Genomic DNA, 16806 nt, shown 5'->3' on the forward strand with positions numbered 1-16806 from the left:
TCTTTTTTTTTTAAATAGATGCAAAGGCGAGGATCTTTTCAAATAAAAATATTCTGATGTGTTATGCTGAATAATAATAATAATAATAACAATAATAATATGTGAATCTCAAACGAATACATATAAAAAATTTATAAAAAATATAATTATTTCAGTGGCAAAATATTACTTCTGTATTCCATCTTCAATCTACTGTAAAACCTTTATTTTATGTTCAGTAGGAAGTCAGCCTTTATGGTATAGAGAACACACAGATGAAATGGAAAGGTGACCTTTCCACAATAGAACTATTAATGTAAAAAATCCAGCATGTCATTCCTCATTACCAACCTCGCCCAAAGACATTTGAAAAAGATAATGATCTGAAAACGTATTAAGGAAATTGCATTAGCAAATTTATACAATGCATTGTCCATGCAAAAGCGACTAATCACTGACATCTCATCACATTCCACCGAATATGCAGAAAACTTCTTATTGACGTGTCATGCACGGGTCACTAAACCATTTCCTGTCTCTCCTTCTTCCCTGCCCAGTTCGTGAAAGCATCATAAACAACCATCCTTAGTCCTATTAGTAATACAGAAAAAAAGCATAAGAACAATACATCTGTTTATGATAAATAGAATAATAATGTTTCAATCAATTTTCTGTCTCGGAGATATTCTCAATGACACTTCCATCCATTGCTTCTGACAGGACCATTGCAGTATATATAGGATGATATAGACAGTGCAGTATCTTAGAAAGGAGAAAGGCTGGAAAAATATATTTTACTGCTTTGGTTATGGTCTTTCACTCTAGGGAGAAATATTAAATCCTGCACACATATGCAGCCAGAATGGTATTCGGAATAAATGACAAACTCTTTTAGATGGAATAAGCTCTGCTTTTGCCAGTGAAATAGGTTTAAACTCAAGGTGTCAGCTCAGCTTCTGGGAGAAGAATTTTTAAGATATGTAGCTTAGTAAATGATTGGGTGCACAAAAAATACAACCAGTGAAGTAAAAAGATGAAAAAGGGGCATATTTATGAGACTCTAAAACAATCATCTTTAATATTTGTTTTTGGATGCTAGCTTTGTCGAATTATAGAAATAATTTACTAGTCATTACTTGTAAAAGGGATGAAAGGAAAACATGGCAAAAAAAATTGTGAGATTACAGCTACCATAGTAGCATAGTTTAATCCGAAAGGGGGAAAAAAAACAAAAGAAAACCAGCATCCTGAACCCGCACATAACCCAGTTCATCAAGGGGAATACAGAAAACCTTACAAGGCCTGGGCCAATTGGCCTTAAAAGGGAAAAAATCTTCCTGACTGCAGATGGCAGTCAGGTTATTCCCTGGATCATCACTCCTGGGAAATACCTAGTAATTATAGCCATTGATGCCATTCAATGCCAAACCCTCTTTCAATGCAGATATATAGTTTGCCATAACTACTTCCTGGGGTAAGATATTACAGATTTTAACCACTTTCTAAATAGATGGCAAACACTTTTTTCTCCCATACGCAGATCATGTCCCCTTGACCTGCCTCTCAGTCACTTTTTTCCAAGCTAAATAAGCCCAGTTGGTCTAACCTTTCTTGGTAAGTGAGATCTTCCAACCCTCTGATTAATTAAGTTGCCTGTCTTTGTACCCTAGAAGGTCCTTTCTATAGTGTGGTGCCCAAAATTGTATTCCATACCCCAGATGTGGTCTTACAAGTGATTTATACAGAGGGAGTGGTATACTTGCATCTCAAGATTTTATTTACCATTTTATTTATCCCAGAATTCAATTTACTTTAGCTACCCCTGCTTGGTATTTTATACGATTACTTAACTTTCCACCTCTCAGCTGTATGCAATTTATTTTATATGATGCTCTACCACTGGTATGTCTAAAGTGCATAACTTTACACATATCAACATTAAATGTCATCTGCCATGTGCCTTCCCATGTGGCCATGTTGTCAAAATCCTGTTTTAATGTGCCACTATCCATCTTAGTGTTGATAATTCTGAATAATTTTGTGTCATCTGCAAATATGGCTCCATTACTCTGTATACCATCTACTAGATCATGAATAAATAAATTGAAAAGAATAGGACCAAGTACTGACCCCTGCGGTACCCCACTGCTAACAGTTTGCCATTTTGAGTATGTTCCATTTACTACCACTCTTTGCCTTCTATCCCATAACCAGGTCACTGTCCACATATGACCCTTTGGCAGAGTAGGCTGTAAGGATCATATGCATAGCGCTGCCCCCCCCCCCATACCCATCGTCACCCCTCACCCAGTGATGTACCCCTGCTGGAAGGAAGTATTTCACTGGGATTCCTGGGTTTCCCCGTCATGTTCCCATTGTTCTGCCAATGCATGCCGCACTGCCACCGCCAACATCTTCAAAATTCCTGCTTCGCCTATTGACTTACATTATTTCCACCACTGCTGCATCATCACAGAAGTCTGACAGTAATGCGCTGTTGGCTTGGCGATGGCTTCGCGACGGATCAGGCACTTCCGGCGCAATGTGATCCCGTAAGTGTTCTAGGCCCCATTGCCTTGCATTGCCTTTGCAATTACCCTGCGGTAAAACAGGAATGCAACACAGGTTTGAAAGGCAAGTGTAAAAGGGGACTGCTCTGGCAGCCTGGAAAACCCAATTACAATAATAATAACAATGTGCAGTAGTTGCTTTACGATGGTGCTCGGCTATTTCTGCCAGAGTGGAACAAGTGCCAACAAGCGGACTTTCAGGGGTCCTGCCACTTGATCTCCTCTACTGAGGAGGGCAGGGAAAGCCTCTTTAGTATCAAGAGGTTTCTTCCTCCTCAAGTAGGAAAACCCTAGGGGAACTTTTTTTGTTACCGGGTCACTTTGAAAATATAATTTTACATTTTTAAAACAGAAGATATGTGCCATAAATCAGCTTTAAGTACTGGGGTTTCCCATGATGCATCTCTCCAGAATATGCCCCCAAAGCCAGACACACATCAGGAACCGCTGGTGTATAGTGAGCCTATAGCTTATAGATTTTACAGAACCACATCAAGCCAACATTCATACAGACTATTTTGGAAGTTCTGGCCCCTTATCAGTACATGGCACTGGATCTTAGGAAATAATCAAGATTCTGATTGACTACCCCAATGATGACAAAAGGCACTGATTGACCAGCAACCACTACATGTATAACAGTATTTTGGCTTTATATTTACCATGTGCAGGTAGTAAGGGAGTAGTTATACACAGAATCTTGGAAACTGTAGACACACTTTCATAAAATAGATGACATTTTTTTTCAAAGATGTTACGGCAACCTTTTCCCCCTGCTCAGCAGTGTGAAGAAGAAAGCTTGCATTCTGACATCTGAGTGAGTTGCATCGTAATTTTTCTAGGCGATCAGCACTGGAAATGAGTTACAGTGAGCACCAAGAGCTGTGCTGGCAGCAGGCTCATACATATCAGATGTTCTGCCTTGGCTATCCACAAGTCACTGTATGAGTAGAGCTGTCTTCATCTAATGGGCTGTTTTATTTTTAGATCACATTTGCCACCGAGGAGAACAGCTGGACTTTCCAAAGCAAATCTAATTTTAGGGCTGTTTTGACATCCAGCATTGGCTTAGGAACCAGAGAGGCAAGAATAAAATAAACATAAAAAATCTAAAAACTCAAAAAAATATACCACAGCCTAATTAATTCAATTAAAATATCGCACAGTGTGCAAAATCCAACAACAGATTGAGCATTCAGTTAATGTAACCATGATTTCCTTTTTTAGCTATTTCTATATGATTATTTTGTGGTTGAGCAAATCATTAGCTGTTATTTTAATTATCTCTGCTTAAGATGATTCTAACTAAAGGGTAAAGCTAGTTCTAAAAATAATTGCTGTGTAGAATGCGTCCATGACAAGTTATTGAATTTCAATCATTCTCAAATCACTGCGCATTCATGAACACAGATTACACAAACATACATTGGATTTCTCAGTCAGTGCTCTGCAATGAAAACTTAGCCAAGTTAACCCTTGTGAGTGAATCTGCCAAGCGAAAAGGACTAAATAAACAGTGCGGTATTTTCCTGTGATAAGTAAACCTAAAAGAAGACCAAGTCATGGATAGGTGTTTATATTCATTCAAATCTCTTGGTCGGTCTGAAATGGAATCTCGAAGTGATTTTTTATAGATAAATTCTCTGTTCATAGTTTTATAGTAATCATGTGACACTGGAGGTGGCAAACAAATAATGGGCAGCAGGCTCAGCATCCATTAGGGGAAAAGACTGTAGCAGAAACAGGAATGAGCAGAAGTTGCAATATATCTAGCTTCTATTAGCTTAGTGCTGGGGTGCAGAGCACCAAGCCGGGGCTACTTGGTGCACAGCGTGCGCCGCGTATTGCCTGAATTGGGAGCTGCTATAGTCACAATGCTATAGTGCGTAGCATTTGCTGGACCCTGAATTACTTTGTACTCTGACTTGCTATGACTCGGAGGGGGAATCATAATTAACACAGCCTGGAATTTCACTGGCAGCAAGGTGAGACTTTATTCGGTTCACCCTGCGCCAAAGTGACTGGACACAGTGTGAACTAGCTCTAAGTGTTGCCAAACCTATATTTGTGCACATAGGTAACTTTACTTTTTTTTATCTCAAGATCACACAAAAACATTACATTTATGCTCTTTTCAGTGTGCCAGCATACATCAATATTCATTGTGTTCAAGCACCACCGTTGGCCACCATTATATCAGGGACGCTTCAATTGGAAAATAGGGAGGCACTTGCCTACAGATGTTGAATACATTTTTATTGTTATTTTGCACCTCTCTGCAGCTGCTGGACATAATTGGCAGCAGAGCTGGGGGGTAGGGTAGTATGGAGTGCCCAGAGGTGCTATAAAGAGCTTGTGTCCTTCCCTGTCTGGCACCTATTTAACTCCAACATAGTCCAATCTGACAAACAGGCTATTTTGAGTGTGCATATTGACTGTTTCATAGTGATTGATGTCCCAGCTGCATTAAGCCTCTCCTGCAACACACTGGGCACTGAAACGTTGCACTCTAATTGTATATTGCATCGCCCAACCCATTATTGCAGCCAATGCTCTTCACTCCCTCAGAGAGCCAATGGGTTGTGTTTGCTCTTTCAGCATACGTTCCTAATGGTTTGGGTCACCCCAAGCTGCTTGGCTACTCTCTTCCAGCTAGGTAACTGACTAATTTAAGTGACAGCAACAAAAAAAAGTAATTCATAGTAAATTTAACTCTGGGACAAATGTAAATCTTATGTGAAAGTGCTGTAAAATTTTAAAATTTTTATGATAATGGTTCTTTAAGGTTTTTCTGCTATGCTCAAATCCACTCTAAAATACAGTGAGAATATCCAGAGAATACCCATAGTGGGGTAAGTGTAGGTGTACGTATTATTACAGCACTGCAGTAGTTGGGCACAGGAACAAGCCATTATGAGTAAAATGTCGGCTTATTCAGCACCCCCCCCCCCCCTCTTCCCCAAGGTGCCTAACCTTAACTCCCCCTGGAGGTACCTAACCTTAAACTCCCCCCCCCACCTAATGTCTAACCTTAACCCCTCTAAAAGTGCCTAAAGGTAATTAAATTTTGGTGGCAAAACTACCAATAGTAGTAGTTGTGATTGGCTTCTACTTGCATTAGGCATCCCCAAATGAGCGGTTGCGCATCTGATTGCCGATATTTAACATAACCGTCTATGAGACACCTGCCGGTCATGGTGCTAAAACTACTTGATTCAATTTATAGTGGGCGATAACTGTAGCTGTAAACTTACCTAGAGGTTGCCCAATAGATCCACTTGCATTGAGTCTACAAGAGGACATCAGTCCTACCTAAACATGTGCTTCACAATCCATCTATCAATACATCCTGCTAGGAAGAGGAAAGGAAGTGTCAGTCTGCTCAGGCCAGAAGACTACTTAGTATCAGCATTCTGGATGATATGACAGATTGTAAGATATGCAGCCGTATTTGATACGTGTAATAGATAGTGGAGATACCGCCGCAGAGGCAAACGGCATGGCGGCTATCTCCGCGTATCAACCGGCGGCCTCTGCAGTGCAGTTACATGCTGCTGCTCTGCCTGGTCCTTCTATTGCACATAGATTGAGGGCTACGCGCACGCACCAGGCGACAGGAGCTTTATGCGAATAGAAGGAGAGTCAGCTGATCTGCCAAGTCAGCTGACTCCAACGGTACTTTGGATTGGCTGAGTGATGGGGGCGGTGCTGCGGGGCATCTCTGTATATATACTGTAGTACTAGTCTGTCATTTGCCCCGTGTCTGCTGTTGCGAATGCTAACGTGTTAGTGCTCAGACCCTAGTCAGATCCCAAAGTGTGCTAGAACCAGCTGGAGCTGGGGATCCACACTTAGCCAGATTCTGTTGATAGTTTAAAGTACTAATTGCATTGTATTATCTGTTATGACCTTCTGCTTCCTTTGACTACTCTCCTGCTTATTGATTCTGTACCTCTGCCCATCTGATTCCGGTTGCCGACTCTGCCTGAACTTAACACTGAATCAGCCTTCTGTCTTTGTACTTTATCTGTCCGTACGTTGCCTACTCTGCTTGTCTGACCTTCCTGTCCTCACCAGTGGGCCTAGCCACTGGTGAGGGATCTGTAATAGCCTTCACCTACTCCTCAGGTGAAGCTCAGCTGCAGCACTGTCTGTAACACCTGCTCCTCAGGTGTCCGCTAGCTGCAGTATAGTCTTAATCACCTGCTCCTCAGGTGACCAGCCTTTGCAGCACTGTCTGTAACACCTGCTCCTCAGGTGTCCACCAGCTGCAGTATAGTCTTAAATCACCTGCTCCTCAGGTGATCAGCCTTTGCAGCACTGTCTGTAACACCTGCTCCTCAGGTGTCCACTGGCTGCAGTATAGTCTTAATTGCCTGCTCCTCAGGTGATCATCCTTTGCAGTACAGTCAGTGGTCCCTGCTCCTCAGGTGTCCAATGGCTGCAGTATAGTCTTAATCTCCTGCTCCTCAGGTGATCATCCTTGCAGCACAGTCAGTGGTCCCTGCCCCTCAGGTGTCCACTGGTTGCAGTAAAGTCTGAATCACCTGCTCCTCAGGTGATCATTGGCTGTAGTACTGTCTGAGTCACCCGCTTCTCGGGAGATCTCCTCTTCCTCATTACTGTTGCACCAAACACTATCTCACATTGGTTGTCCTGTGTCAGGCTATACTAGCATTATTGGTGATTCTGCAGATCACCACATAATCAGGTATAGCATCTGTATTATTGGTGATACTGCAGATCACCAATAATCAGAAAATCTGTTTTGCTGACACCAATCATTACAATATGTTACAGTTTCTTGCGCCTATGTGTTTTTTACCTTATAACACTAGAAATCAATAAAAAGGCTGCAGATTTTAGACTTTAGACTCTGATTTTCAGTCTATGGATTAGTTTTCTTCCTGCTCTTGCTACCCCACTTCCAAAACGCCCATTTGCTAAATTAGATTGGTTTTGGCATTAAAAATATAGATTTTTCATGGCCTCATTTGGTCTTTGAAGAGGTCTCGTCTTTGCTGATCTGTCATAGAGGTTAGCCTCTTAAATAAAGCAACCTTTTGGCACGTATGGCCAGTGATTGCAGTGATTAGAGAGAGGCAGTTTATGAGGCTGCACTGGGTATTTTTACATCATTATGGCTGACAGGGACCTTCCGTGTCCTGCATACCATATTTTAGGTTGATTTGCAGTAAGCCTTTCCTAATGCCTTTTAACTGATTGAAAAAAGAAGATTGATCTGTTGTCATAAGCTACTTTATTATATCTAGCGTTACTGTAATTTTCTCATTTGCTCCTTAATTAAGGTCACGGAGACTACTCTAGGCCATGCCAGTTTGATAATAATGAGTGCAGTGTTTTTGCTATTTATAATATTTTGGTTTTCTTTTTTCCCCCTTTCTTTCTTTCTTTCTTTCTTTCTTTCTTTCTTTCTTTCTTTCTTTCTTTCTTTCTTTCTTTCTTTCTTTCTTTCTTTCTTTCTTTCTTTCTTTCTCTTTTTTTTTTTTTTTTACTTGTATTAATTTATTTCACTGTTTCTAATAAAATGTGTTTTTTCTCTGTGTGAATTGAAACTCTGTCAGCATTAACAGGAAACATCTCACATCAGGTGGTGATGAAGTGATTTTGTTCTTTAACACATTTTAATATACAGGTTGTCAGATAAGCAAACAATCGTACATTTGCACCATTAAATGATAACAATATATTTTCCAAATCAATGCTTTTGTTCTTGTTTGCATTTATCAGTAGACTTATCGGATATACAAATAAGCAAAATCACTTACATTCTTGCACGTCCATGTCTTTTGTTTAGAGATTTCCTAAATGACTTCCTGTCTTTGCGCCAGTTAATGAAAACATTTCTCAGCTAGCATTCCAAAATAAATGTAAAGAACTTCCGGGTCTCAGTACCACTCATCAGGCGGTGGTCTTAAATCCAAAGATACAGATCTGTTGCAGAGATGTAAAGAGGAGATGATAGGAGAGAAACAATAAAATAATAAGGTAAGATATTTGAATAAATACAATCTATTTTGTTAAATGTAAAAAGCACTTAAAGGGGCACTACAGCAAAAAAAAATGTTAAAATTTAAATATGTGCAAACATATATAAATAAGACGTACGTTTCTTCCAGAGTAAAATGAGCCATAAATTACTTTTCTCCTATAATGCTGACACTTACAGTACGCAGTAGAAATCTGACAGAAGTGACAGGTTTTGGACTAGTTCATCTCTTCATAGGGGATTCTCAGCAAGGCTTTTATTCTTTATAAAGATATTCCCTAAAAAGGATTTAAACAATGATGCTGGCCAGCTTCCCTGCTCACTACACAGTTTTTGGGCAGTTGGACAGAGCAAATGCCATTCACTAAGTGCTTTTGAAAATAATCCTTGAGAATCCCCTATAAAGAGATGGACTAGTCCAAAACCTGTCACTTCTGTCAGATTTCTACAACCTACTGAAAGTGACAGCAACATAGGAGAAAAGTAATTTATGGCTCATTTTACTCTTTAAAGTGGACGAATTACATTGTTTTAAAAGTAACTTCAGCTCTGTCTTCTGACAGTGCCAAAGTTACACACTGTGCGCCGCTATAGCCGTAATTCCTATTACGGTCTATGGTGGGGTCGGCTGCACCCAAATCTCCTGCGCTCTAATTGACATGCTCTCTCTAGTTCCTACCCGGGATCTCCTGTTACTCCTTCAGCCTCCAGTCCCTTCCTAACATTGAGGGAGACAGTGGGGGATAGCAGGATTGCAGCCGTGTGATTGGACGACCAGCATGCACTGTATCCACAGTATGTGGACTGCAGAAGCCCTTCTGGAGCAAGTCCCAGGGGAAGAAAAAAATATTTTGAGTACTGTTATGCTTGCTGGTGGTTTAAAGGGCATATTATTGACAAAGTGTGAACATATCACCAAGGAGAAAGCTCAATAGAAAAAGTTAATAGCATATGGGCCAAAATGTGGGGTCATAACTGATGGCCTCTTCACTTTTATGAAATAGTCAGTTTATCCCCCTAAAATGTTTTTATATTTTTCTCCTTTCCTATAACCACCTAAGTTAATGTAGCGTCCACCCTTTATCGCTCTTACCACTATGGCACTCCTGGTTCTACCACAAGTGCTCATGGGAGCACCTCTTCCAGAATTGAAATCACTTGTGTTTTGCACTTTCACGGTGTCGTTTTGCATTTGCGTTACATAGATATTTAGTTTGAAAAAAGACATATGTCCATCGAGTTCAACTAGAAATATATTCAAAGGGTTTTTATTTAGCGTGGCTCCTCTTTTCAATTAATAATCCATCTGTATTTACTTTGCACTCAATGGATAAGGTGATGTTCCCTCTAAACTTTTGGATATAATATGAACTGCATCTGGTTTGGATTTGGATTTTTAGGCTTGGGTATGAGTTATATATATGCATGTGTACTATATTCTATATGCATATGTACATTTGTTTGTCATCTAAGAAAAACAAAAGTTTGCTTTCTTAAAACAGAAAGAATTTGCGATAATTCAGGTTGGAGTGAGCTTGAGATGTCTCCCAGTGCATCACTGCTGAATATATGCAAATTGACCATTGTTACCCTTAGAAGCTAAACACACCTCCAGAACCGCTGGAAAGCAAACTTTTGTTTTTCTTAGCATTTTATTAAGGGGGCTTTTAGGACCATTGTAGCCCCTTACACACTCCAATGAGTTTTGGTTCACCATGAGCTTGCTGGTTAGTGTGTACCTCTCGGTGTTACAAGCCCTACTCCATAGGGCCAAATGAATCCATGCCATGCAGTAGATAGGCGCCAAAGACACCCATCAAATGCCTGCTGGCCAACTTGCATAAAAAGTCTGTGAGGGAATAGAGTCCAAGATCCACACTACCCAGAGAAAATGTGTATTAAAGCATGGCGACAGACACTGGCCTAATGCTGTGTCGGGCAGCAGCCAGTCTTCAAGCCGATAAATGTGCAGTCGGCCAGCAGGCATTTGTTGGACTTTGGGTGTCTTTGGTGCCTATCTACTGCAAGTTGCTGGTCCTTGTTGTACACAGAGTGCATTTATGGAAACTTTTTTGTATTAAAAGAGCTTAAAGTTTTGTAACATATTACTCAGTGTGCTGATCCTTCTGCTATACAAATTGTCGATTGCCACCTGGTGGTCTGGTGGCTGGATCGTTGCACCTTACATACGATTAGGGGAGTGTGGCCAGATACTACTACTTTACTGTATGACATTTCATATGACATTATATAATGACAATGTTAGATTTGCTTTTATAATATTTATGAATCCATAATGCAATGATTAGTGTATATTGAGCTTCATTTATTTTTGTTGGCTTCACACTCTCCATTAGTTGCAGTGCATTTTTGGAGTTGCTCAGATATAACAGCCAAGACATTTGTTTCTACTAACGGGGTTCTCTTAGCTTGGCACCATGAGGGAATGAACCATTTTACTTCAATAATTAGCCTGATGTTCACTGTATATTAGGTGGCTCATAACTTTCATATTAGCACTATTTTTGTTCAGTCTTTAGGCTGTAATCATTATTTTTCAACCTTTCACATACATATAATTTTTCATGTTTTTTTCTCTGTTTCTCACCTGGTAGTACAACAGTTTGATGTAACCTGTTTATAGAGAGATTGTATGCTTTTATTTATAGTTTTTGTTATATCATTTCATTGATTAAACTGTTTCAACTTGTACTGTGTTTCTATAGAAACCCTGATTTCTAATCAAAGGAGTTCCTACTAGTGACCTCTGTTTGGAAATGATAGTTATACATACATAGAGTAGTTAGTTAGTAAAGCCTAACCTGGAGCTTTTTATTCATGATACTATATTACAAGTAAATGAGCAGACAAAAACCTTTAGGGCTTGTCTCCATTAGTGCGGCGTGCGGCTCGCAGACACACGCCTCACTGAGCAGGTGGGCGGGATCGCAGGCGAATCCTATGAGCCGTGCCATGCACGGCTATGGGATTCGCAGCCTCCGCGGCGAATTCTGCGGGGGGTTCCGGCCGAATCGCTCCCGCAAGTCTGCAGAATCGCCGGCGAAATCGCCGTAGTGGAGACGGGCCCTTATTCTACTTCTAGTTATTGCTACAGTATATCTGCTTACATCTGTAGTTTGTATTCATTAGGGAAATGCAAAGAACTGAATATTGCGTGTGAAGATTAAGCCACTGAGACCCAGCAAGTAGTTTGGCCAAGTCTAGAAACTTATCAACCATGATGATTTTCTTAAAAAAAAAAAAAGTGTTCATTCTTCTTGATTGACTGTAATGAAGCCAGTCAGAGTTCAGTTTTCCTACACAGCCCCCATACAGATGACCCAATCCAGCCCTGGTGTAATGTCGGCCTGGCACCCCTGCAAGGTGAGTGAACAAGAATGCCAGCCAGTGGATGTGACAGAGAGATGAGGACTGTAATGGTTTAAACATTGTGCAATGTGGTTCAACAGGCAAACAACATACTCGTGATAGAGCAAACCAGCAGATCCCAATGTGAGCAAATCCAACCCTTGTAGTCTTCAAGCACCCATGGGCGTCCGCACATACGGCAAAACCGGGCATCTGCCCGAGCTTGGCCGCCCCCCCCCCCCCCCCCCTGGCCGCGTGCCCGTGCAGCCAGAAGGAGGGGAGCAGCGCAGAGAAGAGAGAGAGCTATGGGCACAGTGGGGAAGGGCGGACGTCTCCCCCCCCTTCCCTCACCTTAGGGGGCTCTCTCTCCCTCGCTGTCCCCTCCGGAATGAAGTGTGCAGCGGCTAGGCAGCGGGTGGAACTTACCTCGTCTCGCTCCTGCGCCGGAAGTTCTGGTGCCGCACTCTGGTCTGGATCAGACCAGAGTAGCGGCTAATCCATCCGGCGCTTGCGACGAGACGAGGTAAGTTCCGCCCGCTACCCAGCCGCTGCACACTTCATTCCGGACTCCGGAGGGGAGAGCGAGAGAGGGAGGGAGAGCCCCCTAAGGTGAGTGCCCATAGCTCTCCCTCTTCTCTGCGCTGCTCCCCTCCTGCTGGGGCACACATGGCCACTTCTGGGGACATATACCCCTGGCTACATATACTGGGACACATGCACGCCCGCAGAAAATTTTCCAGGGGGGGGCAAAAAGTGGGGAGCAAAAAGCTTCTACATATACTGGGACATATACCCCTGCCTTCATATACTGGGACATATACCCCTGCCTACATATACTGGGACATATCCCCCTGGCTACTTTTTCTGGGGACATATACCCCTGCCTACATATACTGGGACATATACCCCCTGCCCACATATACTGGGACATATACCCCCTGCCTACATATACTGGGACATATCCCCCTGGCTACATATACTGGGACATATCCCCCTGGCTACATATACTGGGACATATACCCCTGCCTACATATACTGGGACATATACCCCTGCCTACATATACTGGGACATATCCCCCTGGCTACATATACTGGGACATATCCCCCTGGCTGCATATACTGGGACATATACCCCCTGCCTACATATACTGGGACATATCCCCCTGGCTACATATACTGGGACATATACCCCTGCCTACATATACTGGGACATATATCCCTGCCTACATATACTGGGACATATACCCTTGCCTACATATACTGGGGACATATACCCCTGCCTACATATACTGGGCACATATACCCCTGCCTACATATACTGGGCACATATACCCCTGACTACATATACTGGGCACATATACCCCTGGCTACCTGTTCTGGGGACATCTCTACCCCTGGCTACCAGTTCTGGGGACATCTATACCGCTGGCCACCTATTCTGGGGACACCTATAGACCTGGGGCTACCTATTTTTGGGGAACCACTGCTGTCAGATTGAGTGTATTTTGGGGAACTGCTGCCAGGTGAGAGGTGTCTACATATTAAGGGGGCATTCTGCCTATTTATGTGAAAAGCTGTCTATTTATGTGCCTCATGACTGCTGAATTTGTCTTGTTGCGGGCCTCATGGTTACTGACTTTGTCTTGTTGGGGGCCTCATGATTTGTTGGGGGCCTCAAGATTGCTGAATTTGTCTTGTTGGGGGCCTCATGATTGCTGAATGTGTCTTGTTGGGGGCCTCATGATTGCTGAACTTGTCTTGTTGGGGGCCTCATGATTGCTGAGTTGGTCATGTTGGGGGCCTCATGATTGCTGAATTTGTCTTGATGGGGGGGGGGCTCATGATTGCTGAATTTGTCTTGTTGGGGGTCACATGATTGCTAACTGCGAGACTATGGAAAAAGCTGAATCATCATCATATGAGACAATAGCATTAAACCTACTTTTTCCGCTTTTTAAAACAGAAAATGAAACTGGGAGGTTCTAAAAAAAAATGAATAAGTTTTTCAGGAGTACGATGGATGAAATTGTTTATCTTCACAGTTTATTTTCAACTTAATTTTCCATAATGTTCATGTATGAGTTAAAACGTTTGTATTTAGTTTAAATTGCTGTTGGCACTTTGTGATAGTAAAGTGACTTTGCAGTTTGGACACTCCACCTCCAAAAGGTTCGCCACCACTGTCCTAATCTAATGTCCCACCATTGCTTAGTTCATGTAAACTTGTCTCCACCCACGACCACACCCACATTCTGGTTCATGACCACACCCATTTTTCGGACGTAGCTCCATTTTTTGGCGCACCACACAACACCAACCCAGATTTGCTACGCGTGCCGCCCCGCTTTTTGCTCCCCACTTTTTGCCCCCCCCCCTGGAAAATTTTCTGCGGACGCCCATGCAAGCACCCCCTTAAAATGAAGCTTCTCATACAAACTAACATAGGACATTCCCCTTTAGCATCTGGCTAGGCTGTTCTCCTTTATTAATATAATAATAAAAAAAGAAAAACATGGATAAAAACACTATGCATTGTCTCACCTCTAGTTACTTCCCTATTTCTTTAAATTGTAAAGGTGACCATACGCTTGTAGATGGCCACCAGATTTAACCATCAGATAAATCCAGGTCTACACTTTTTCCCCATCTAATGTGATTCCTCCTTGCCCTCGGGCCATGCAGAGTGTTGGCATTTGAGCATAAACCTGTCCACTGGCGTGCTCCTCCTATGACCAGAGTTAAAATCTCAGCTTCCTGTTAAGTAAACCAACACCTACTTAGTAAGGAGACCTTGGGCTAGACTCCCTAACACTGCCATTACCTACTGGGCATGCCCTAGTGGCTGCAGCTCTGGTGCTTTGAGTCCACCAGGAGAATAGTTCAATATAAATGTTCTTTGTCAACTATCGCTACCACTGTGCACCCAACTTTGGGACTACATCTTTCCATACTTATCAAGTTTGGTTTATATGTTTAACTAGGTTTTCCATTAATAAATACAAACGTAGGTATGTTCATGCGGGATCCACATACCTCTGTGCATTGTCTTTTCATCTCCTTGCTCCCCCTAAAAATGTGACTTTTGGCTAAAGTCAAATTTTCAGACAGGCATGTTGCTCTTATTTATCTTCCTATTACCCTCCCTTAAAGAGTACCAGAGGTGAAATAAAATAGTTAATATATACTTACCTCAATGTTTTAGAGCCTCTACAGACCCCTTCAGACTTCTTCTTTTACCTGGCTTACCATGCATCTCTTCTTGCCACTGTATGCTTGGTTCTTGGACTAGTTGGAGACCAGGGCACACACAGAACACTCTGCACGTCCCCGTGTATCTTGCTCTAGTATGGCTATACACAGCAGCATCCTGGGCATGACCCGTTTGGAAAGAATCAGAACTGTGCATGCCCAGGATGGGTCATGTAGCCTTTAATGAGGCCCTATAACGACTTATAGAAGAATGAAGCAAAATTTCCAAGATACCCATGGTTACGTTAAATATTGTGGTTTTAGCATCAGCTATACTTCGTACAGCTATATATTGCTGTCTGTTGAATGTAGCCCTGCCCTGATGTTTAGCCTAGGCTAATTAGCTAAATCACCCCCCTCAAGCACTCTGGGAAACCAGAAACTTCCTTTGGGACTCATTCCACAGAGATCACATGACAGAACTGAAGATGTGACTCCCTGTGGTACATTTTACAATGCAAATCAGGGTAAGAAAAATTGTACAGTTTGGAAACACCGACTGAGTGATTTATAAATGAATATTGTAAAAACATAAGTCATTTGATTAATTGCATTATTCCCACTACAGATCCTCTTTCAGTATCACAATAATAGTTATTTTTAATTTCTGCTCATTAATTCATAAATATGTTTGACCAGTTGTTGTTATTGTGAAAAGCAGCTTATAAAATATTCATGATACAAATGTGTTTATTTCTAGTTAGCGGTACCACATCCTGACCACTAATTCAGAACCTTTTTTTCTTTTAAGCCTAGCAATTTAGTGAAGATATTTAGAAGCAAATGAGCCAGTTCAATGCAGCGAGAGCCTTAGAAAATCTTTATAATACTTGCCGAGCAGCCAACAATGTATCTTAATATAATTCAGCATGTGAGAGGGATGTTAGCTGTGTCCTCTGTCACTTGTGAAGACCGAATTCCACTGAGATGAATGTCAGGTAAAGGAAAAGTACACTTAGATCTCCAGCAAGGCCACCCTTTTCACTGCGCTCTTACAATTTCTGTTTAAAGACTGGAACCTCTTAGACAATAAGGGTGACAAGTAGCAGAAAGTGATTCTAATATGCTACTTTCGCTTCATGGTCTAAAACCTTCACCCTGTCTTCATGAACTAAAAGAAGTCTGCAGCGTCTTCTCTGCAGAATGGCCTTATGTCTATGCGCTATGCAATAAATTAAAATGTAGCTTAGCTGTAGAAGTTAATTGCTATGGCAACAGCTGAACTCTAAGAAGAGGGAGTTCTTCAATCTCAAGTCCAAGCAATATCTGTCTTTTTATTTTCACTCCATTTACCACATTACTTTCATGTTTAATTCCATATTATTTTTGTCCATTGCCCTTGTAATGAGAATTATTACTACTTATTCTATTATTTAATTTTCTCTGTGTGATTTTCAGCTAACAGCTGCTTATGCTGTGCACAAATATTTGCTATAAATAATTAAATGTATATTTTTCAGATTTCTATACATTTTTTTTAAATATGTCTTTATTTTATGTTTTATTTTTTTCCAGACAAAATGTATAAACTGAGTCAAGTAGTCAAATGCTGGTACGTTTTACTAACCACAAAAGAGTATAATCGATTCCTTTCTCAGTGCATTAAAAAAAAGCAGTTTGGCCACAATG

At 41.5% G+C, this 16806-nt stretch overlaps 1 long non-coding RNA gene across 1 annotated transcript; it reads right to left on the bottom strand.

Annotated features, from left to right (window-relative positions):
- Positions 1-218: 218 nt before the first annotated feature.
- LOC137544869 (uncharacterized) lies at positions 219-16331 on the bottom strand. The gene is made up of 3 exons (XR_011025929.1): positions 16012-16331; positions 8339-8504; positions 219-570 (listed from the first exon to the last, which is right to left on the bottom strand). It is a non-coding gene; the product is annotated as an uncharacterized lncRNA (long non-coding RNA).
- Positions 16332-16806: the final 475 nt, after the last annotated feature.

Source organism: Hyperolius riggenbachi, chromosome 2 (genome assembly GCF_040937935.1).
Source record: "Hyperolius riggenbachi isolate aHypRig1 chromosome 2, aHypRig1.pri, whole genome shotgun sequence".
NCBI classification, from domain to species: domain Eukaryota; kingdom Metazoa; phylum Chordata; class Amphibia; order Anura; family Hyperoliidae; genus Hyperolius; species Hyperolius riggenbachi.